The sequence below is a fragment of the Vulpes lagopus genome, chromosome 13 (assembly GCF_018345385.1).
Source record: "Vulpes lagopus strain Blue_001 chromosome 13, ASM1834538v1, whole genome shotgun sequence".
Classification (NCBI taxonomy): Eukaryota; Metazoa; Chordata; class Mammalia; order Carnivora; family Canidae; genus Vulpes; species Vulpes lagopus.
Genome location: NC_054836.1, coordinates 50,839,332 through 50,862,614, shown reverse-complemented (window position 1 = coordinate 50,862,614; position 23,283 = coordinate 50,839,332). Strand labels below are relative to the sequence as shown.

Below are 23,283 nucleotides of genomic sequence, written 5' to 3'. Positions count from 1 at the left end.
ACTAGATCCCAGGACCCAGGGATCATGACCTGAGCTTGAAGGCAGATGCTTAACCAACTGAGCCATCCTGGTGCCCCTCATTATTTCTATTTGATTGACCTCTATGTTTTAAAAAAATATATCTCTATTCTAAGGATAACTGAAGCTAATTATTGATCTGCTTTATGTTAGAAAAACATGGATACTTACAACACTTCATTGTTTGTGTGATTCAAGTGCTTCCTTAAACGTTTCCTGCTATTCTGTGGCCATAGAATTGCAAATTAAGAGTAATTTAATTCTGGCCATTTGATTACTTTTTGGTTTTAGGGAAAGCTCTAGAAATGGAGGAAGCAGCCATTGTTTGAATCAGATTACCCTCACAGATGATTGGTTTGGGAGTGGGCACCTGTTCCAAAGGGAGTCAAATTCTAGGTCACTGGCTCTGTGGCCCAGCCTGACTGAAACTTGGGAGGGGTTTTATGCAGATCAAGAGAAAGAGTTAATAATTGAAACAACGCAGAAAGAATGCCATGAAGTGGCAGATGGCCATGAAACAGAAAAGATGGATAGATGAGAAGGAAGATATTATGAGACAGAGATGAAAACATGCAGTGTGAGGGGCGGGAGTGTTCACGAAGAAGCCAAGGCAAAACAAAATTTCTACTCTGAGGAGAAGGCACACGAAGAACAAGAGCACCAGAATGAATGTCCAGGAACACCCAAGGCTGACGCCACTAAGCTGCCCTTCAACTCTGGACCCATGCTTCAGCTTCTATCAAGGCTCTTTTTGGGATTCTTACATCCCAGGGTTTTTCTTTTGGCGGCAGTCTTTGCACCCACTAGTCTTCCTTCTCCAGTTCTCCCTCCCCATCTCTGCTCCCTCCCACTTCCACTGTGGCCCAGCTCCTTTCTAATCACTCAGCAGGTCTCACTCGATCTCTTTTCCTCCAAGAAGCCTTTGCTGATTCCCTCCTCCTTTTTTTTCTTAAACCATGAATCCCTTCTTAGAATAGGTTATATCTCAGTTTTTGCCCCTGCCATTCCTACATGTTTACAGCCTCCAAGTCTTGCGTTTTTCTATCTCCACTGATACAGCATTTAGTCCCTATTATCTCTCACGTAGATGACAAGTTTCACCTCTAAGCGACTTTTCTGTCATTCTGCCTTTCCAGAATTCCAGATACTTATTCATAAGGTGAAGGGGAAAATCTTATCACTCTGCTCAAAAATTATCATGAAATCTCTAATTCATACATAATTAGGTCTCAATTAGTTAAGGTTATTATTGCAGGCATTACAAAAGGAGATTCTACTTCCCTGTCCAATTCTTTGACCACTACTCATCTGTGAGGATTTTATGAGGGCACCAGATAATGCTGCTTGCTGTTCTGTTCTCCTTCTCAGCACCCCTATTTCTTCCATTCCCATTTTCTGAATTTCCTCCTTTCCACACCCCCCCAATAGGTTTTCTTAGCAATCCTTTAAAGTCCTACTTCCATTCTGCCATTATGTACTTGGTTTTTTTTTTTTTTTTTGGTTTTGTTTTGTTTTGTTTTTGCATGTGGGTTCTTTTTTTGTTTTTATTTTTTTGAATCACACAGTCTCATGTATAAAAGAAAATAGAGCATGAGGATTAAGAGCACTGATCCTGGAATCAAACTGCTTGAGATCCAGGAGTTCTGTCTCTGCTTCTGACTCTCTGGCTTCAGAGATCTTACATAATCACTCCTTGCCTTAATGTTCTCCTCTCTAAAAAGGAAATAATTAGTGCCTATCTTGCAGGGTTGTTGACCAGGTTGAATGAATGCATACATGAATACATGACCCATAGGACACTGTCTGGCACATAGTAAGTGCCTAACAAGTATTGTTATTGTTACATAGATGATCAGAGCGATGAATATTTTATTGGTAATAAACAAAAAGAAAAAAAGAGACTCATCGCTGCCAGCACAGTTTAATTGAGTAAAGATTTAGTGATTTGGTAGATCAAAGCCTTCTCTGCTTCATTTGGGGCTTGGGTATTAAGGCAATAAACATAGAACAATTTTAATTTAATTTTGAATAGTTCCTTCTGGGACTTTAAGAGTTTCATTAAAGAAATCGCAATGTATCCCAATGTAAGAATGGCTACTTTTTCTCAACTGAACTTTCAAGCTCCTTAGAGTAAAGTAGGATCTGTACTTATTTTTCCTCATTCAAGCTTTTGATGTCTTTCTTCTCTTATATCACTTCCATTAATGAGAATGCCTTTCAAATTGTGGTGTAGCCTGTCTGGTTACTTGTGTTTTTCAGGAATAACAGGCTATTTTATAATAATTGACTAAGTGACTAGATTAAAAAGGAAGATGAGAACAAGTTGAAGAAATCATTTCAGTTTTAAAATGCGACTTCCAGTTGACCCTTGAGAAATATGCTGTGTGGAATGTGTTTGCCTGGACAAAAGCACAGGTCAGTCTTAGTTTATGTTAAGTATTAAAGATGTTCCTCTGGTGAGGCACAGACTATCTCTAGTTACATCTAATTTTTAAATGAATTTGGAAGAGAGAGAGTGCCCTGAAGCAGAGGCAATGGTATCATAGCAGATGCAAGATTTTCTTTTTGTTCTCCAGTGAAGCTAATGTTAGGCTTCCCCACTTGCCTCTCCTCAATTCCCTTTTGCACAGCCCTCAACCTCTACAACCGCCGTGCTCAGCAGCTGGATGGGCATTTGCACTGCACTGACCACTTGATTCTTTGTTGGGTGTCATCACACATTTGTAATATGTAGAGGTTTTGGATTCCATATGACAGAAATCTAAGTTCAGTTAGCTTTTCATTTCAAGGGAATAGATTAGGAAATATGGAGGGTGGTTTATTGGAAACTCCAGGAGTGAAACCAACCTCAGAAACTCCATGTGCTCAAATACTGTTGTCACATTTCCCTCTTACTCCTCTTTGGTCCCATCCTTTTCAGCTGTGCTTCTCTGTATGTATTTTCTCCTATGTGAGGTCATGTTTAGGAGGGGCACATGGTAGCCAGTATCTTCGAATATACATAGTCTTATCTCAGTTCCCAGAAAGAAGAGTATCTTTTTCTCTCAGTGAACATTTATAAAATCTCAGGGAATATTGTGAATTGACTTTGTTTTGATGTTCTGGCCAACTCTTGAGGTAGGCGCTGTACACAAAGGGTCCAGGATTTATAATTGGCTAGGCTCTTGGCAGAATTTAAGTATAAGAATTGAGAACCTTACCAGAACATGTGGAGTGAGAAGGATGGTCCTCTTAAGGAAAGAGCAGAAATTGAGAATGGCCCTGGGCAGACATAAACTGCAGACATCCTAGGGTCTTCACAGATCTAACATTAGATTGTCCTCTACTTTTGGCACCATTGCCGTCTTTTTTTCACCCAATTAGATCTATCTTTGTGCAGTAGATAGATTTCTCTATAATTGGGTTCTAACATTATCGTATTTATCCACTGAATCTATTTAAAGCATCTATACTGTTGTGGTGGCAGAAACAATACATAATAATTTAACAACATTTGCTTGTTTTTTAAAGGAAAATATATATTCTTTTATGAAGTGAAATTAACCTTCTAGATAAGGGTTCTCAGACCTGCTGCATTATAATTTTCTGGGAAGTGTTGAGAGAGAAAGAGAGGATGAGAGAGGGAGAGGGAGAGAGAGAGAGAGAGAGAGAGAGAGAGAGAGAGAGATGGAGACATATAGATAGAGCAACAGAGTCAGAGTGAGAGATGTGGTTCAGGTACATCAAGCAGACGGGTGGGAATATGGACGGTTAGGGTGATTTAATGACTAGTCAGTTTCATTCATATAAAAAGACAAGAGCAATGTTAAGCATGATTTCAGTCTTCTGATGTGGACTTTTGAAACTTCTAATTTCCCTTTGTACAGTCCTCTCCATTTTTTTGTCTCCCCCCAGGTGACAGGGCCTTTCCATTGCTGTCTTATAAGTGTAAGACTACCAACATGTTTATACTCTGGGCTTTCTTTCCTGCTTCAGAACTTATCTGTCTGGTGTTCTCATCCCTCTCAAAAACTTTCTTGAGGCAAATTCTGTCAAAATATTCCTGAGGGGAGAAAAAAAAGAAAGAAGAAGAAGAAAAAACCTTTCTCAAAGGGCATGAGTTTCTAAAGTGTATAATGCTGTGTTCCCTGGTAGATTGGTTTTCTCAGTATTACCATATTGGCTCATGAGTACTCCCACATGACAGCTATAGCCCCTTTAGAGAAAAACTGGGCCACAAAAAACTTAGTCCAGGAGTGCTGTGACATCAGAGCTTGCTATTTGGAATGTGTCCTCTTGATAAATCATTCTCAGGATCTCACAAAGGCTGCTTCCCCTCTGTCCACTGTCTCCAAGTTCCAACTCTCTGTCTTTTCTTTGCAGACTGTGTCTTTAATTGTCTAAAACAACCAAGTATTTTGATATAAACTCTTTCACCATCCTTTTTCTGACTCAAACATTTCCTGAGGCCTTTTAACCTGTTCCTTTTACTTTTATTTTTTTTTAAAGATGTTATTTATTTATTCATGAGAGTCAGAGAGGCAGAGACACAGGCAGAGAGAGAAGCAGGCTCCATGCAGGGAGCCCGGTGCGGGACTTGATTCCAGGACCCCAGAATCACGCCCTGAGCTGAAGGCAGATGCTTAACCACTGAGCCACCCAGGTGCCCCTTTTTACCTTCTTCTATGATCTTGCTTAAGAAATGATTTCCCCCTTACTCTTGTGTCTTCCATTGCTTCCTTTCCCCAGTGAAGGCATTATGCAGAGTTCTCCCATCCTTTTCATAATCCCTCCTCGGGCTCCCATTTCTCAATCTTGCCACTCATTCTTAGACTTTTCAAAGGAGAGGAAAGCCCCTGTGGAAGTTGTTTCCTCTTGGCCATGTCTATTCACCTTTTCCTTCCTTGTCCGGCTTCTACACTTGCTGCTTCCCTGAAGTGGCTGCTTTTGAAGGGCCACAAATTGTCTGGTTCAGTGGCCTTTTCTTTTGTTTTTCTTCTGTGAATTCTCTGTGATATTTGCATCATTGACCAGCATTTCCTGCTTAAATTCTTTTTCTTTAAAAGATTCCTATGGTTCCCTATGAATTCATGCTTTAGGGCCTATCTGGAATGCTTTCATATCCACATAGAGCAAACTGGTATAGTTTCTTATCTCTAAACTTCTGTAGCTCCCTCTCTGTTATTGCCTTGAAGTACTTACAGTTTTCTTATATTTCTTCATATCCTCTGATGTCACAAAATCTTATATATAGAATGAACTTAATAAATATTTTTTAAATGAATTGGTGGATGGAAAACTGAACTGATATATATATTATATTAATATATGTTATTATAGAAGAAACATATATATGTTTCTGATATATATATCTGATATATATATTATATTAATATATATGTTATTATAGAAGAAACATATATATACATATATATATGTTCTTTCTCTTTTCATCCAGATAAGGCCCTATCCATATCTATATTGTTGGGGGACATATCACAAAATTCTAAAGTTCTAGTTTTATTTCCCACTTTGACTAATGCTTCAGTTCTCTCAGAAGAAGAATGCTTTTTGTTACTTTGAAGATTTCTTTGTTGGGATTCTTACTTCAATACTCATGCTACAATCTTGATACAAGGGCAATTTTTGTTTTCTATGAGACCTTCCCTTAAAGGACAGTACTGTGATTGAAGATATAAGTATAGGCGTATGCAGTATGTCTTGTATTTTAAGCAGATGGTGAAACTAGAGAAGAAAAGAAACCTAAAAATGCGTACTACTTGTCAATATATCAGGCATAGAGAAAGAGAAATGCTTCCTGCTTATGGCAGTGAGAAGACACCTTAATGATTGGGTTTATAAAATAAGTTTGCAGATAGTAGTTAGTTTTCTAAGAATAATGAGGCACCCATCTTCCTGGTTGAAGAGACTTCTACCTAGAAACACCAGAGAAAATTAGATGAATTTTATAAGATGTTCTAGTTTTTAGTTTAGATGTGAAACAAACCCAGCATGGAAATTTCAAACTGATGAATAGAGACAGTGAAATAATCATGTTGGAAGAGTGTTCTTTTCTTTAAAAACGAATGAACTAGGGGTGGTGGAAAGAGAGGAGGGTGGGGGTGGGGGGGAATGGGTGACGGGCACTGAGGGGGACACTTGACAGGATGAGCACTGGGTGTTTTCTGTGTGTTGGTAAATTGAACACCAATAAAAATTAATTTATTAAAAAAATAAATAAAATAAAAACGAACTTAAAAATTTTTAAGACAATGTGCCAACTGAATTTCTAGTAATCTTTACATTAGGGGGTCTCTTCTTATGGAAATGCCAAGGCTGAGATAATTTTAGTTAAGATGAGGCAGGGAGTCAAGGACGTAAGAATCAAAGTCTCAACCCAAATGAGTTACTTGGAAGAGAGGAAAAGGAGAAGACATGGATCGCTCACTCTTGGCAAGAAACACCTCGCTTGGAATCTGAAAGTACAGAATGAGTACTTGGCCTCCCTTCGCTGATTGGAATAGGGCTGAGGGGCAGGTAGGATGAGGCCTACAGACTAAGGATACCTGAATTGTTTTTCTTTACCTGACCCAAACCCTCAGGTCTATCTAGAAGTGTCCTACCCACCTATTTCTGGGCAGGTTCTTGATACCATATTTGTGCATGCTATAAAGAGAAATGAAGAAAAGTTATTTTATATTTCAAATACCCTTCTATATTGTTGTTAGGGTAATCAGGTAGATACGTTCTTTAGAGACTCATTTAATACAATTATGTCTTCTAAAAAGTCGTTTGCTCTTAAAGGCTAATTGAACCATACTTTGTGTTATTATAGGAAGGCATCTTTCTGATAAAAGTGGTAATTATTTATTTAGCTAAGCAATCTTGTTGATTGAATATAGCTAAATGTTTGGCATTTAGGCTAAGGGAATACCTTTAGGCTCTATTGGTATGTGAATAAGTTGCAGATGAACATTAGTTTTACTGCTTGTGTTGGCTGAAACTACATGCTAATTTTCGAGTTTTAATGTAATTAGTTATTTCTTTCTGAAAATTAAAATTTTTGAAGAAATAAATCATGCTCTTTAGGTTCTCATCACTGTATTTTCATAAACACTTAGTTTTAAATGATACCCATGGAACCAGCACCCATGGTAGTAAGGTACTGAATGTGTAAAACCATTTGTGCATAAGCTGCCTCAAAGGATAATTAGATGATTATAATGGTACTTGCTTTGAGATAGCTAATTAAAAAAATCTATTGCTCCCAAGTCTAATTATTTGAGTAATGATAACATATTAGCAGTCATGAAACTTCAGTTACAGCCAACCCCACTGAAGAAAAGAAAATAAATATGTTAACATTTTCTACAAAGACCCAAAGGATGGCACCAGACCAATCTGCATTTTCTACTTTGTATTCTATGCCCAGCCTCCCATACATGTGAGCACTCTAAACCACCTACACAAATATCATTCATCTGATTCACTCTATTTGTTTTCATTTATTTTATAACTCTTCCTTTGGCACCAGGGAGATAATTTTCTCACTCTTCTCTACCCTTTGCGAGCCTCAGAAAGAAGGCTTTTGTAATTTATACTTCATAGTTTTAACAAACATTTCATAACTGGTCAGTAAAAATGTCAGATCTCTGGGCCAGGACATAATTAAATGAATGAGTATCAATGTGGTAATTCAGCAACAGAATAAAATAATTTAAAGGGGTTATTAATTAGGGACTTACTTTGATTTTGGAATTCTAATCAATAATGAACTGTGTTATGGAGAAAATCTTTCTTGCTTTTACCATTCCCATTACTTGGACTGTTAAAAATATTAAATAAAACCATGTCAGTGAAAATTTTACTTTATTGTTCTTTTCCTGAATGATTAATCACCTAAGAGAATGTTGTTAAAATATCAACAAATTGGATATGGTCAAAAGGAATGTTTTGCTGTGAGCTTTAAATCCGAACTGAGTGAGTCAAGGAATATATAAAACTTTGTAATGGACTCCGTTTGAGACCATTACTTCCTGATTGAAGACTGAAAAAAGAGCAAGAATTGAATGCTGGAGACTAATAGTAATTTGGCAGGGAACCCTCTAAGCTGAAAGCAGATGTGAAAAGTGTTGGGTGCTGTTGGGATGAGGTATGGTAAGGACAGGGAACAAGTAACGGTGGTGGCTCTTGGAATACCAAAGAATGAAAAGTTAATTTTGAGAACCAATCCAAAAGGCTGATGGAGTCAATCTTTTGAAATAGAAAGGATCTGTCTTTTGTTAGAAATTAGTCGATTCTGTATTTTTAAAATTCTCTTTGAAGTCTGGGGATGACAGAGGTGAGCCGAGACATAGAATTCAGCATAATAACGAGCAACAGTAATTGAAATTTTCATTCTAGGGGCTGCAGTAAGTGCTTTATGTTTATCATCTCAGTCCTTAAAATCCTATGAAATATGTCAGTCTCCCATGAGGAAACTGAGGCACATAGTTACTTCATTAGTGTCTGAGCTGAGGTGTTTGACCCAGGCTACCCAATTCTTTTTTTTGTGTGTGTGAAGATTTAATTAATTGATTTATTTATTAGAGAGGGAGAGTTAAATCATAGAATAGGTTTCCTTGAAAATCTTAAAAATATTTTTTGTTAAAGTTACTTTATTCAGAAACATTGGAAGAGTGGTAAATGGCGATTGCTGGTCTTTTATCTGCCTACTAGAAATTTTTACCCATTTTTGCCCATCAGGAGGCTAAGAGCGATCCCTCTGGAAAAGTCTCCGTTGATGAGGCTTATTGTTTGTTTGTTCTGTTCTGTTCTTTTTCATTGTTCTCTTGCTTGAGAGATGAGAATAGGCTTTTAAGGCTGTGCTCCTACTTAAAAAATCTCAAGATCAGAGTCACTGAGTAGGCTACTATAGTACAAAAAGAGCATAAGCACAGATCCTACCTTTACTGTGGTATCTTTACTGGAAAATTGCCTAGCAAGTCTGGACATATATAGCTGAGAGTGGAAAGCTAAGGGGGATTTACTTCGTATGAAGGGATATTAAAAGAATCATGTTTTTGTTTGTTTCCTCTGGATGGATAGAGAAAAAATAAGCTTAAGTTAAAGCAAGCAGGATCTAGTGTACTAAAACAGATGTAATGAAAAACCTCTGCACTTTACTAGTAGTGAGATCTGAAGGAGTTTATGTATTTTTTAAAATCACAGTTGTTCAAGAATAAGGTAGCATATGAGGTGGTTTGAAAACAGTGTAGTGTGTCATTAGGAAAGCAGACTTGGTGTCATTGGGCTGTATTTGGAGATTTAACACGGTATATTGTAGCATGTTTTAATTGTGTGTGCACTTGGGTTTGGAGCTGTACAGGCAGTTCTCTACTTAGGGTGATTGCACTTCTAGATGATGCAGAAAGGCTGCCAGCCAGTTTTACCCGTGTTGTTATGTAATAGCACTTAATGCAAGCAGGGCACAAATGAACTCACCCCTGCTTGTCTGATTCCTGATGTGAATCAAATAAGGCCCCCTCATCAACAACTTCAGCTTGTTCCCATGCGCTCCTCTATGGAACCTTGTATAGGGATTAGATTCAGCTCCAGAGCAGTGGCAGCTAAGAGAGAGCAGAGTGGGAGCAAAATAAACTGAGCCATAGTTCCTGACTTGACCTTCTGTGTGTGTATGTGTGTGTGTGTGTGTGTGTGTATAAAGCATATGGTATTTAGTTGTCATTGTTAGTTATTATAACTTACTGTTAATCATTGTGTACCAAAATGATTAGTTTGTAAATTCTTTTTTTTCTAAGATTTTATTTATTTATTCATGAGAGACACACAGAGAGAGGCAGAGACACAGGCAGAGGGAGAAGCAGGCTCCATGCAGGGAGCCTGATGTGGGACTCGATCCCGGGTCTCCAGGATCACACCCTGGGCTGACGGCGGCGCTAAATTGCTAAGCCACCGGCACAGCCCCTGCTTTGTAAATTTCATTTATGAAATTAAAAAGGTAAAGATGGAAGGAAGGAGAAGAATATGTATTTGGCTAGCAGGAGAGACCTCTTTGACCTATAATGTCCTGTGACATTCAGTGGGACCTGTTTCTTGAAGAGCTGGTTAGTTGGTTCTGTTAAAGTCACCATAGAGAATTTCTAAAAGTGGCAATGACAATGTCTTTGAAATAAATATATAGCCCGTCCAGCAAAAATACTTTGAAGGGCTGCACTCATTTGATGTATGATGCTTGATGTATTATACGTATGCATTATGTTTGATATATTTAGGAAAAAGAACTGAGTCTCTGTACTGTATAGTCACTCCTTACATCCCAGTATACCCTAAGGAAAAAAAATATAAGCAGACTTTCTAGCAACAATGTTCAAGGAATGACTATACCAGTAATACCATTTTTAGATAGGAAAGAAAGACTTGATTATGTCAATTTTGTACCTTTGGTATTTGTCATTATTCAGGTCAAAGCTTTAACGTGGGTTTTTTTTTGACATTGTGAAGAAATCATATAATGAGAGAGATCAAAGCAAGGAAAATTTGATGCGATTGACGATTGGTTCACCCATGTAGCTTTTGCATGTCACCAAACAGCAGGCTGAACATGCAGCACAGACACTAAAGGACCCATACTATTTATCCAGGGAAATTTGCTTTGAGACAATGAGAGTGGTACAATAAACTCTTTTAAAAATGAAAGCTATTGTCTGGAAAAGCCGTCAGGGATTACTATTTGACCCAGAATCTCCTCTAAAGCCTTCTGTCCTTGCATACTTATGTTATACAGATAGTACTTAATATTTTGTATTATGAGTGTTTTTATTGTCTTTTTTTCCTGTCAATGGGACTTCTTTAAAGAACCTTGCTTATATATATATATATATATATATATATTTTTTTTTTTTTTTTTTTTTTTTTTTTTTTTTTGCTTTTCCTTCCTTGCATTGTGCCTGTCACAGAGAGGTGTACAGAATACTTTTTTCAGGTACATGTCCAACTCTCAGAATCTCTCTGCAAGAACCTTAAATCTGTCCTTGAGGTTTTTTTCCTGTTTGTTTGCTTTACCTTTTCCTTCTGTTTGCTTCTATAAAAACCAGTCAGGTGTACCAAAAGTACACCTTTTGGGGCACTTTTCCTTTGATGCTATTCCTTTTGGGGTACACCTTTTGGGTACTTTTTGGGGTAGGAACTTGGAACGGAAACCTAAATCTAGATTATTATTTTTCTTTCACCTATTTTCAAATTTAATTTAATTAATTTTCAAATTTAATTGTTTTATTGTGGTAAAGAGCATGTAACAGAGATTATTATTACCTTTAGGTGTCTCAGAACTATATGATTTATAGGTATCTCAGAACTATGTGATTGATAGTCTATAAAATAGTTAATTGGACATGCTTTTTATTTCTTCAGATTCTTTTAGCATTAGGCCTTTGATAGGGATTATAATCTCATAATTTCATATCTTTGAGGAAATAGCATCAGCTTATTATCATTCTGATTTAATGATTTTGTTTTTTTCCTGGAGGGATTTTGGCAATTGACTGTGTGAACTGAGGTTTGAATCCTAAATTCTTACCCTGTGATCTTTGTTAGGTCTGTTAACTTCTCTGAGTCTCAGTCTATCTTTAAAATGAGAATAGCAAAATATACCCTACAGGCTGTTGTAAAGAGTAAGTGACTTATTATATGAAAGTATTCAGTGTAATACCTACATATAGGTGGTGATCAAGAAATGATTTTTTTTTATAATTTGTCCTTTGTTAATCTACATAGCAAAGTATATAGTATTAAACAATTTTCATGGGAAAAGAGAGCTTTTAGATCATTGAAATATTATCAGATATAGCTACTTTATGTGTATGTGCTAATACATATAATAAACATCAGTAAACATTATTGAGTACATAGTATGCATGGCAAATTATACATATACATTTTTCATGTGTGTTTTAATGCAGAGGTGACTGTATGCTCTGGAGTTTATTATAAACTAAAATGTGATTTTTGTTTTATGACTTGCAGTTCATATTGTAATTTATTTAAAAAGAAGGGGATTGTAAATTGCATTTTAAGGATAGATGTCTCTCATGAGACATTTGCATCAGTGCACACGGTGGACTCTGCAAAGTATTTTCAAAGCTACTTGCAGCAGGATTTGTCTCAGTCATTGAAACATTCTTGGACAGGACATAATAATTTCTCACCCACTAGAGAAATGATATTATTGTAGAATAACATTTTAAAATGCAGATCTTGTAAAAGGTGATAGATGACTATTTTAAAGTGAGATTTATTTCCTTTCTGAGTATAGATTAGGATGGATAGACTTAGGAGCATGACTGATCAGTGCTTCTGGTCTATTCAGCAGTTCTATAGTGGGTAGATTCTTTGTATTAATAAAGTAACTATTTTAAACTTATTCCTAACAAAGCTCTTACAAAGGTAAGCAGTGTAATGTGATCCCAAGACAAGGAAATTGTTTCCATGAGAAGTTTTAAATTTCAGTGATTTTTTTTTTCAACCAATCGGGAACTGTTTTGAGGGGATTACATTGCTCTGCTACTGAATGTTGGGGATGATATCCTGAGGATCCTTTTAGTGTTTAGGGTCCTTTGTATCAGATCCATGCCCCTCCTTCCAGGAAATGGAAAAAAGAGGGAGCCAGAGATACATTATTTTACATGTTTGACAGTGACAGAGCCAGTGGCAGATGGCACTGGAATCTTAATTTTTTGCATTTTTTTTTTGCTCCTCCAGTTTTAATTACAAACAAAACAAAACATTTACTTTTGAAAGTGTAATGTAATCCCTATTCTTTCCCAAACATTATTGCTTATTTTCTTTAAAAATATGTATCTTGCCTTCCCTTACCATCTTATTTAAAGTAACATCTTCCGCCCCCCAATTCCCTATCTTCCTGGCTTCTTTATTTTGCTTTATAGCACCACTATCATCTGACTTACTGTATATTTTTCTTATTGGCTTATTGTCTGTCTCCTCTATTAGAATCAAAACTGCAAAAGCACTAATGTATATCTGTTATGTGTACCACTGTATCCTGTTTCCAAGAAGAATGCCTGACGTATAGGGTAGCTTCAGTTAAAAAAAAATGAAAAAAATGTAGTCAAAACAACACAAAACTTATGCTTTGCTTCTTAAGGTGATTCTCTTTCTACAGAAGCATTGGTTTCATGAATCAATTCATCTTAAATGAAATATCCCTTTAAATATTAGTCATTTCCTTTTTTCTGATATCTCTGAATATATATTTCTATTTTGGCAGCTTTTAATTTTTACTGCTGATTTTCTAGATAGCAAAATGGACTTTTTGTAAGGGTCTAGATTACTTTCCCATGATTATCAGTGTTTGTAATTTGGGGCCGAGAACTACCTCTCAAGTCATCTCTACTTGGTCTCCCAATATGGTGGGCACTTACGGATTTCTTTGTGTGTTGCTTACCTGGTTGTGTCCATCCACCATTTTCCAAGAATTTTAGGTGGTCAGCTGTCTACAAATCCCCAAAGTCGCATGCACACTCACCTCCATTTCTACTCTACTAATCAATCAGTATTGGGTCACCTAGAGTTCATTGAGTAAAATCGCTCATTATCTCTTCATCCCATTCCTAAAGAGAACTAGTCCATTTTCCCAAACTCCCTTCCTGCTCAGGTAATGTTTTCCTTTGATGCTATTTTTTAGCACTGTTTCAACCAGTCTCTGTGAAAAGTCAATTCTACATATCCTCTTTACTGTCGATCATTAGAGCACAGCCACCTAGAACAAAGTAGAGGCACTTGAATCGCTGCCTGGGTTCATGAGTGAAACTAACTGTGAGGACACTCATCTTTGCCCCTCTGGGTATATTTGGAGTAGAATCAGTTTAAATGATAGGCTTCCATGGGAGAAAGGAAGACACTTCTCTGACAATGAATTCTACATGACAGGAAGCTCTGAGTGCATGACAAGTGCAGTTATTTTTGATTCTTGAAACTTGTCATCAGAGAATTGTTAGTAAGGTAGAGGTAGGGGCCAGCACTCCAGTTAATAGTTTCCTTTTTGAGGCAAATTTAAGTTACATTAGTAAATTTTAATTGCACTGATGTTTTCTTCCAAGAGTGGGGATCATGCAAATTAAAGGAAAAAGAAATCGTTCATTGGACTTCTAATTGTTTCTCAATTCTTATCTTAGGAGTTATTTATTTATTTAAAGATTTTATTTATTTTATTTATGAAAGACACAGAGAGAGGCAGAGACATAGGTAGAGGGAGAAGTAGGCTCATTGCAGGGCGTCCAATGTGGATTCCATCCTCAGACCCCAGGATCATGCCCTGAGCCAAAGGCTCAACTGCTGAGCCACCCAGGCATCCCTAGGAGTGATATATTTATTACAACATTTGAAATATGTTTAGTCAAGTAAAGAAGCTGCTTCTTGAAAGATGTGCTTTGAGATTGGTATCTAGTTTTTCACATAGTTTGGGTAGAGTGTAATTCTCTAAAAATTGCATAAAGATTGCATTCCTGAAATTGAGGCAATTGCCTGTGGATTTGATATGATAAATGTCAGTTGGGGACAACACATTGATTTTCATTATATAGCTGTAGGATGTAGGCATGCCTTATTTCCATTTAAAGAAGAGTTGTGTTTTTAAAGATGTATTTGGGCCCTCCAAACATATGTGTGTGATGCTAGATTTTTTATACGACTTTCTCAAGAGAACAGATAAATTGTTCCCAAATACCTGAACAAGCTAAAATGGGAATCATGATTGTATGAATAGGATCTGAATTTGCCTTTGTGGAAGACTTAATCTAAAAGTATATGGTAAAAATTTCCTTGTTTTCTAACCATAATACTATATTTTTGTTGAGATTATTATTGAACCAAGAAAGAATTAAAATCTTAATTTGTGTAGTCATACTAAATTTGATTAGCCATCATGTGTGGGTTCCTCTTACTGTTTACAAAGCCTTTGTATCTTTAATCTGTTTGACAAACTCCTAGTAATCTTTCAAGTTCTGCATGAAGCAGCACTTCCATGAAGTCTTTTCTCTGCTAGGCAGGGTTGGTTGCTCTTCCTCTGGCCCTACTACTGCTCTGCATTATCTATTCTAGATACAGATTCCTATTATAGCCATATCACAACAGATTGCAGATGGTTATGTATCTGTTTCTCCCTTTTCTCTAGCAGATAGTGAGTTTTTCATGGGCCTGCTTTACTTCTTTAATATCAGTTCCTTAAGTAGGGACTGAGTTTATAATGGGGTTCTTTAGTTGGAAAAGTAAACAAACCTAATTGCCGATATTTGTCGTTAGTTCATCTGTCATAATCCCTGCTCTTGAGCTTGGCTTTGACTTTGATGGTGTAAATAAAGCAAGTCTATCTGACAATTTTATATGGATGGGCTAGGTATAATAAAAGGACTGATTAAAGATCCTCCAAGTTAAATTAAACAGTGTTACACTCTCTACTGCACCAATAAGTCAATGTAAAAGGATTTTATTATACTTTATTCTGAAAAGGCAATATCACAAATCCTGTTTTATTAATATCTAAATATGTTATATATCTTGATATAACCATTGATTGGTTTTGAGAGGTTTTGTATGATGGAAAGGATATAGAAGGAATCAGATTAGAAAGAGATTTTAATCTTCTGTACTTTTCCCCGTGATTTTGTAAGCTTGCATCCCATACACGCCGGCGAAAATAAAAAAACCTATACCTTTATTAAAACTTCAATATCTTCATTTATATTTAGAGTGGTAGCAACATAAAATTGAAACCTGAGAGTTGTGAAAGATATAAAGTCATGTTTTAATAGAGAAACTAAATTGCTCCTTCAAAGAGCCTATAAAACTGAAAAGCATTCATTATAAATGTAATAAAAACTTATGAGTTCCATTTTATTAAAACTACACCCCGTTTCCTGAAGGGACTGGATCATTTAGAGGTAAACCAGTGACACTTTGTCTAGCAACCTACTTTATGTGGGATCAGCTATCTACTGAAATGAAGTTGGTGGTTTTAACATGATCCCTAAAGGACACCCATTCATGTTATAAGTTTAGAATTTTTATTTTAGCAGAGTTTGCAGCTTCTGATGAAAATGCACCCCAATCAGGTTAATAACAATAGTAAATTACTTACTTAAAGTTTCTTCAAGAAAAAGAACAATCATGAAGGATAAAGCTTATGCTCCCACTAATTGGTGTGTTACATCAATCTATCATTCTGTAAACTTCTTACTGAAGTCAAATTATATAGATTAACATTGTTGCGGGATAATAACATTCTAGTGATTACCATTAATTAGCCTTTTTCCCTCCTTTCAGATACAGTAATATTTTTAGTGTGTTAAAGGAGAATCATTTCCTTTTAGCCTCAGACTGCTTTTCAGCACTTTCAACTTCTACACATTTGATATTTGATTCTATTTTACATATTCCATGCACCTATTTCTGTATTATTTTAGTTGACTGTGGTTGTATTGGTGATAGTGATTTTAAAGTAGAAAAAGAAACCTGGTAAAATGATAGGTAAGTTGGCCAATCAACTCTAAGAGTACTTAGTTTTAGAATCAAACAGCTTAAAAAAGAGATTCTTGGTTGTTTAAATGAGAGAATTGGGGGGGGGGCTGCGTGGCTCATTTGGTTAAGTGTCTGACTTTTTATTTTGGCTCAGGTTGTGATCTCAGGGTCTTGGGTTTGAGCCTCCCATTGGGCTCTGTGTTTAGTACACGCAGTCTGCTTGTCCCTCTTCTTCTGCTTCTTCCCCCTCATGCTTTCACTCTGTCTCTTTAAAATAAATAAATAAGATCTTTTAAAAAATGAGAGAATTGAAGTATTTTAATTAGTAGACATATCGATTTATTTAGAAATAAGGCAAGATTTCTGGAAATGGTGGCAGAGCAAAAATGTGTTTATTCTAATTATTTTCTTGAAACACATTCCATATATAAATAAATGCAAAATCATGGGAGAAATGGGCAAAAATTATATCACCAAGAAAACTAGGGAACTGTAATTCCAAGACACAGTGACTAACATGTTTGTCACATTCGGTGGAATTTGGACCACATTGCGGGAGGACATGGAGAGCTAAAACATACTTTTTCAGATCTCTGCCAGCTTGTACATACCTCTGGAAAAGCACATATTCTCTTCTCAAACATTCACTTAAGTAGTTGGGCCCACCATGAAAAGTATTGAAGAGGTTACAAAAATAAGTAAGAGTGTACTCTCAAGGATCTTATAGTCTAAAGAGAAAAAATATGACAAAGACATAGAACCATAAGGCCAGACATAAGTATTACAGGAACACAAGATCCTACAGTGACTGGGTTCCAATAACAAATGAGGACTGGGTGGGAGTGGGGGGTGGAGGGGAGGCTTTTATGCCATGCATTTGCAGAAGTGTTAACAGAAAGATAAAATTATGGTAGTTGATGATGGAGGAAAAATAATTGATTATAGAGGAAGTGGTAAGAATAATGGCAAAAATCTACAATCCATAGTTAGGGAATACTTCTCAATTCTGGTCTGGTTCCTGCATAAGCTACATGTGAAGTGGAAGCATCACTGTTTCATAATGAGCTGCAGTTAACCAGAGTGACCCAGCACTGTCACTTTGAGTTTGTTATCTCAATTAAGCCACATAGCGATCCTATGAGTTAATAACTACTTGTACAAGTTAGGAAAACAAGGCTCAGAGAGAACTTGCCTGAAGTTACTCTGCCATTGAGTGGTTGAACCAAGGATATGAACCCGACCTTTCTGACCCATGTTCTCACTCACTGTATTATATGATTCTGTGGGTGGGTCTGGAGCGGTATTTAGAAGAATCATCATGTCAGGCCAAACCTTCAGCAAGTTTATAAAGAGTAGAGAGAACATTATTGTCTCCTTATTCTTCTCCTCCTCCTCCCTCTTTTCCCCTTCCTTCTTCATCCTCTTCTTCTTTTAATAAAATGAGCAAAAAGAGGGCTTTGTTTATCCTCCTGTAATTGCATTCTTTCCTGGAGGACAAGAAAAGAACACTTATCTCAAAATGCTTTGGAATTATTGGAGAAAAATTTTAATTACAACCTAAGTATCCCTAAAATTGACTTATCCACATAATCTCTATTATACTATGCAATGTCATCTGTCTACTGGTTTCAAAATTATATTCAGTCAGCATTTTTCCTTCTTGTTGGTTACTTTTGTTACTGTAAGGCTGATATTTGCCTCTAAATCCCTACTAATGTGTGGCAATTCCAAAGTATGAAGAATCTTTTAATTTGAAAGCAGTGGCTTTGTGTTCAGGAAATTTCCAGGGAAGAAAATTACTTTAGATTTTTGAGACTGCAATTTCAGCATTAGAATTGGGCCAATTTATCATTTGATAGAATGTAATGGTACTGAGTAAAGCTCTAGTTCTGGTGAGTTTTTAAACATTATTTTTTTTTCCATCCTTCTAGCTGATCCCTCCCTTAAGGTTTGTTGAATTGGTGCTCATATTTCATTTTTAACTGATGGTATATTCCACTTCAGTCTGTTGAAGCCCAGTGCTACAATTTTGTTTATCTTTGTTTACCTTTTTAAGGACGTATGAAGATTGCTTTGTCAGAAATTAGCTATATTGCTCTGAGAATTATTTTCCTATAGATATTTAGTTTATTTACAAAGTAATTGATTGGCTTACTCGACCTTGATGACAGTTGCTGTTTTTATTTCCTCAATATTTTCAGTATTTTTAAGCCTCAGGGCATGTAAAATCATATATCATCATCTCAAGAAGTCTGTGTGAAATATAGAAACTTAAGGAAGTTTAGGGCAGCATTGTAATAGTGAAAATCTGGAACCAACCTCATAGGAATAAAATAAATTGTGAAATACCACTTCAGTGAAATACTACACAGCTATGAAAACCAATAAGAGAGTTTTTGGTGTACCACCAGAGATGTCTAAGATACGTGAATGAGTAAAAAAAGTAAAATGTAAAATGCAAATAGTATGAGTGATTTATGCGTAGACAAAGCTATATAGATACATGAGTAACAAACATATAATATTAGAGAGGATTTTTTTCTTTAAATTTCCAAGAAACCATTAACAATGTTACTTCTGAAGAAAGAAACTAAGGAAAAATGAGAAGGATTTGCATTTTCATATATTCGTCTTCTCTTTCTGTACACTGCTTTGATTTTTCGTTTTTTTCTTTTTCTTTCTTTCTCCCTGTCTCTCCTTTCTTTTTCAATGAGCTTTTAAAACTGAAAGGCTTTTTTAAAAAAAGTACACATTTACTTAGAAAACAATAATATGAGACCGTTCTTTTGGTGTCCTCGACAACTTTTTTTTGAATGAAAATTCATCATCTTCTAATATTTACAATGATTGTAAGAAAGCTGTAGGGAAAAGTGCCACATTGTTTAATTTTAAAACTTCTAGTGCTGAATGGGTCATTTCATTGAACTTTTTCCCCTTAGTTTGATTTTATGGTTTGATTCTTAAAATGAAGAACAAGGCAATGCCTTCACTTGTGTGGTGCTGTGTAAAAAGATTTCTACTGCAATGCATTTTGTTCTTTTGAGTGAACAATGTAAACATTTACTTCATTCTACAAGATTAATTATCTTGATTGTTTAGTTTTTGTACTGCCATAATTAAACATGGTTTGAAAAATTAAATTTGACTGCACGTTGCAGTGTTTTGTTCATATTGCCAAAGCAAATTTGTAGATTCAGAGAGACCTCAAATAAACTGTTCGGAGTATGTTGCTTTTAATTTATTTTGTATTATTCTGATAATTTCTAAACATTAAATCTATAATGTTCTGAAAGGAATAGGAATTTTAAAATCATATATACTTGTGAAAAAGTTCTCGTTGGGTAATTAAATGAAAATAAAGGAGATAACATGTAAAGCGTCCTGAGGAAGGACTTGGTCACATAATAGGCCTTCAGAAAACTATTTGTATGTGTCTATTTTTAAAAATAAAAATACCTTCATACTAAAATTCTTACACAATAAATGAAAAGTTAGTGTAGTAATTGGTGTAGTGATGCAATTACAATTTTATACTGGATTTTGACTATATTGATTCTTTACTTTGGATATAGGAGGCACTAGTGTTGTCTCTTCTATTCTCCCAGCCTGTCTCATTTTTATTCCTTGCAACTGTATGCTTTTGTGAAATTAGTCTTCAGAAGCAATTGATAATGTCAGTCCAGTGTGTAATGAGATCATAGAAACTTGCATCACTTGAAGCCGAACTGATAAGTTAAAAAAATAAATTGTTTCTAGCCTCTCATCCCATCTTCCAAAGATACTAATGAGATTTAGGTTTCCACTGTCCTTAAATGAGAGTAAATGGTGTTAATCCAAATATTTAATAAAATCTTTGTAATTCTATGTAAGTGTAAATGGAAGCCAAAAATCTATTACTTGGGTACATCTTTCCTATACCTGACCACGTCAGTTTTAAGTAATGTCTATTACACCTTTAGAAACTAACATATTAAATAACATACCAAACATTGGCAATTTTGTGTTACTTTAAAATAATTTATTATTTTTCAATAATTCACTAAAATGCATTATTCAAAGATTGTTAGACCTATAAAAGATATAAATAATATATTCCTGCTGAGGCAATAGAACCTCTGAAAATAAGTGAAAAATGTTTTATTGCAGTTTTTTTGGGGATAACCTAAGTGTACAGCAAAGTAAACTATTTGATGTCTGCATGCTAAATGTAATTATAGAAGCTGATACTGACTGGAGCTAGGCAGGTATGTTCTGTGTAAGTGGTTTTGCAATTTGTAATATAAGGTTGGAAATAGTGGCAAATGTGCTTACCTCACAGAGTTGGTGAGAATAATTTATAAAAGACATTTTATGAAGGAAATACTATGTTTCAGGTGTTTCCTTTCTTCTAGAAACAAATACCAATTAATATTTTTATTAGCTACAAATGGATTTATTGAAAAGTGAGGAAGTGCTAATCATTTGCAAACATTTATTTGGACTTGCTGTGTACTAGACATTGTGCCAGGCAGTAGGTATGGTGATAGAAAAGATAATGGAGTTCAAAGGTATTAAAAGGGAAAGAGCATTAAAAAATAATTATGATATGTAGTAGCATCTATTATAAACAGATGTAGGGGTACAAAGGAGAGACTGATTCTGCTGGGGATCTCAGGAATCCTTCCCAGAGGCTCTGCTTGAAGCTGGATAAATAAGAGCGTTAACAGAGCAGAACAGTAATGGTTATCACAGGTAGACTGGAATTAAGGAAATGTTTATTCCAATATTGAAAGAATGCTAAATGTGCAAGGGGAACAGTAAGCTCATTTAATGTTACCAAACAGCTGCAAGGAGCAAGTCCCTGTGTTAGCTGCTGAGAGGCTAGAAAGCTGAAAATGTCTGGCGCCTTCTCTGGAGGCGCTCACAGACCTGCCTGCATGTGCACGGAGAGCAGTGTGTAAGGCGATGTCAAGTAGAGGTTCTATGTGGACTTTGTGCCATCTATCCAGGCCATGGTGTAACTGCTAAATCCCAAAGAGACAGCTGAGACTTTCTGAGTAAGTTAGCCTCTTGAGTACTGAATTAAAAATGGACTGACATGAAGGAAGAGAGAAATTTCAATAAATCAGTAATATTTTAAAAACACACATGGGACATAGCCTTGAAGATTCACAGACAATGAATGGGTGAGATACAGTTTAAATAATGGCAAGCAGACCTATAGTGTGGTCAGAGTAAGTGTTGTAATGTAAAATAATACGTACAAATAAGTTATGTCAAAAGGGATCTAAATTACACTCTTCTAAGGATGCTACTGGCTAACCCATCTAGAATCTCTTAACTAGGTTTACCGAGCAATCTATTTACTAGGAAATTCCCTATTGATCTCTAAGTCATTGCTCACTCAGATGAGAAGGCTTTTACCAACCTAACCCCAAACACGCTCTAGTCAAGATCTCTGGGTATTGAGGACCCCCCATGCAAGGACCATATTAGCACCCCTCCATTTCTTAAATAATCACCACTGAGAATTATAAAAGCTGGGAGAAATGAGAACTATCTTTTCTTTTAAAAAAGCTGGGGATGGGTGCTCAGTGTTTTATTGTTTTTAAGAGCATTTCTAAGTTTTTTATTACAAATCTCTACCACCCCTTTTCTGCCCCTGGACATAAATTCTCCCAGTTTTATTTTTACTGTACCTTTGGATTTGTTTATCCACTCATTCATTCTTACCCTACTCCTGGAGTGGGAGAAAGGCATTTGAATTCACTTCAGAGAGCAAAGCTTCCACCTGTGCTCTTCTATCACTGTCTGCTTCCTATTAACTTTCTTCTGTATTTTATTTTTTTTCTCCCGAGAGCCCTCAAGTAGGCTAAATCATTCAAAAAGAAGAAGAAAGGGGGGGAGTCCCTCACACCAGTTTCCCCTCAAATTTTTCCATTTTCTTTTTTCTTCCATCTTTATTTTTTCCATCTTTAAATGGTTGTTTTTACTCAGCGTGTCTATTTATGCATTTCCTATTAACACTCCATGCACTGAAGCCTGGCTTCTGCCCAAGTCATCCATTCTCCTGAAGCACAGCTCAGTGAGGTTGCCATGGACTTCAGATTGCCAAACTCAGCCTCTCCTCCGGTGTTTGATCGCTGCCCAGTCTACATGGTTAGCTATTCCCCTCTCCAAACTCCTCCCTTGCCTCATGAGCTGTGACTCGGTTTCTTACCTCTGTGACTTGTTTTCAGTCTTAGCTGTTTCTTCTGTCTTTATCCTGCTCAAAAAAGTGGCTATTCACTTGAGCTCTGTATTTGATCTTCTCTTTTTACTCTTCGCACCCTCTTGGGCAGTCATCCACTTTCCTTGATTAAACTGTGCATATGACTCCCAAATCCAGAGCTCCCATCCAAATTTCTCTTGAGCTCTAGACTTGCAGCTCCATCTGGATGGACCAGGCACTCCAAACTTGGTATGTTCCCAACCCTTTACTGATTTATATCTGGTGTCAGCTAGAATCAAGACTTCTCTCTTTCAAAACAAACAATTCATGCACTTTTATTTAAACTAAATATTTTACATCTTAAAATATTTAATATTTTGTTGGAAGATGTAGGAAGAAAAGCAATTAGTGATGGTGGCAGTTTTAGATTTTTCAATTTGCAGACTAAATACAAACCCAGGGAAAGAGGAAACAAAAATACAATTTTTTTAAGGAAATTTGCATAGGATATTTTTAAAAGTTATCACAGGAAACAAAGAACTTTGTTGGAGTTGCTTATACTT

General features: G+C 36.1%; 1 protein-coding gene across 2 annotated transcripts in view; it reads left to right on the top strand.

Annotated features, from left to right (window-relative positions):
• Window positions 1-23,283, top strand: part of IMMP2L (inner mitochondrial membrane peptidase subunit 2) — an 848,215-nt gene that overhangs the window by 312,488 nt on the left and 512,444 nt on the right. The window lies entirely within an intron of this gene.